The sequence below is a fragment of the Poeciliopsis prolifica genome, unplaced genomic scaffold (assembly GCF_027474105.1).
Source record: "Poeciliopsis prolifica strain line A6 unplaced genomic scaffold, Auburn_PproV2 SCAFFOLD009, whole genome shotgun sequence".
NCBI lineage: Eukaryota > Metazoa > Chordata > Actinopteri > Cyprinodontiformes > Poeciliidae > Poeciliopsis > Poeciliopsis prolifica.
This window is the reverse complement of record NW_026562384.1, coordinates 757,332-758,869: the sequence shown is the minus strand read 5'-3', so window position 1 is coordinate 758,869 and position 1,538 is coordinate 757,332. Positions and strand designations below refer to the sequence as shown.

Genomic DNA, 1,538 nt, shown 5'->3' with positions numbered 1-1,538 from the left:
AGGCCTTGAAGAATACGTTTGGTGAAAAACATTGGACACAACACTTACAGGAATAAGTCAACTACAGGGAGGACACAAAGCACTGCTTGACATTGAAGATGTCAGTGTTTGGTAATCGCTTCTGGATAATGTGCTTTCTCAGACAAAATTGTTGGAGTTATCAAAATAGATACTTTTACCTTGCAATTCCATCTCTTCTATTAAGACCTCAATAGCAATAGATCAGGTTATGGACCCGGCCCATTGACAGGGATGAAAAGACAGTTTTGGATGTTTTTTTGTACCTTGACTTTATCCATTAGTGATAGGAGTTGATGGCATTATTGTAAAATTCAGAGAACAAGAAAGATGCAAATGACATTGCTAAGACTAATAGAACATTGAGGTAGATTCTAGACATTATAGTTCAATAATGGTTGAGATGACACCTGTTCCATAAGAAGAATCCGACGAGGATGGGATTCGAACCCACGCGTGCAGAGCACAATGGATTAGCAGTCCATCGCCTTAACCACTCGGCCACCTCGTCCCTGTGCTCTGCTGAGTCAGAGAGAGACAGTCAGGCTTTTACACAGAAAGCAATCGATGAACTGAACTTGAACGTTCCAGAAATCCTGAGAGATTCTGGTTTTCTTTCATGGGTGAACGTGAGGAATTGGCTGAAATAGTAAAGCGCTCACTACACATGCAGGAGGTTTCGAGACTGATGCCTGCATTCCCTACAATCTACTTGTCTACACATGTCAGTAAGATCGTGTCTTTCTTTTCCAAAAAAAATTGGTTTACAAATTTGCAAAATGTAAAATAAAAATGTTACAGGTTCATTTCCAATCAGTTGTGTGAGGATTCTGCTGGGTCTGGTAAAGATCTGCCCAACAGTTGATTTGTGAGTCTGACTGTTGTTAAACATTTGTAATATGAGTCTATGTATTTGTATCCTACTCCTTCTAAAGCCTACTTTTTCAGTAAACGCTATGTTGTGAGGACCGACTGCTCCTTATTGGACCAAAGGCCCAGACCCTCACCCTGCAAGAAGAATTGCTATTTAGGGTTAAGGGTTAGGTTGAAGGTACAAATTCAGGATTAGGATTAATCATGGATTAGCAATACAGAAGGGTAAGAGTCAGGGACAAGCAATAAAATAAATAGAATGGAAGTCAATGTAAAATTCTGGTTAAGATAGAAAAGCATGTTATCAGTATTTGTGTTTGGTAGTGGGTGGCTGAAGCTGACATGGGATCACTCTGCTGTGGGATCTAATGAGGGAATAAACAAAAAGCTGTTGACATTTTGTGGTGCATTGCCAATCCTAATGCCTGGTGTTTACCCTTTGGGAAGCACCGAACTTTAGTTTTGTTCCAGTTTATATTCCCTTTTCACTGCTGCTGTATTTCCTATTATGTCAGATTTACAGATGTAATGACTGCCAGATACCTCTAATTGCAGCCTCCCATTCTGTATCGAAGGGTATAATAATCAAGGATAAATCTTTATATGAAGTGTATTCCTGTTGAATATCAGCATTTAACAGATTCAAT

The 1,538-nt window shown here is 39.4% G+C and overlaps 1 non-coding gene across 1 annotated transcript; it reads right to left on the bottom strand.

Moving 5' to 3' along the window:
* Positions 1 to 447: 447 nt before the first annotated feature.
* trnas-gcu (transfer RNA serine (anticodon GCU)) lies at positions 448 to 529 on the bottom strand. The gene has a single exon. It is a non-coding gene; the product is annotated as a tRNA-Ser (tRNA).
* Positions 530 to 1,538: the final 1,009 nt, after the last annotated feature.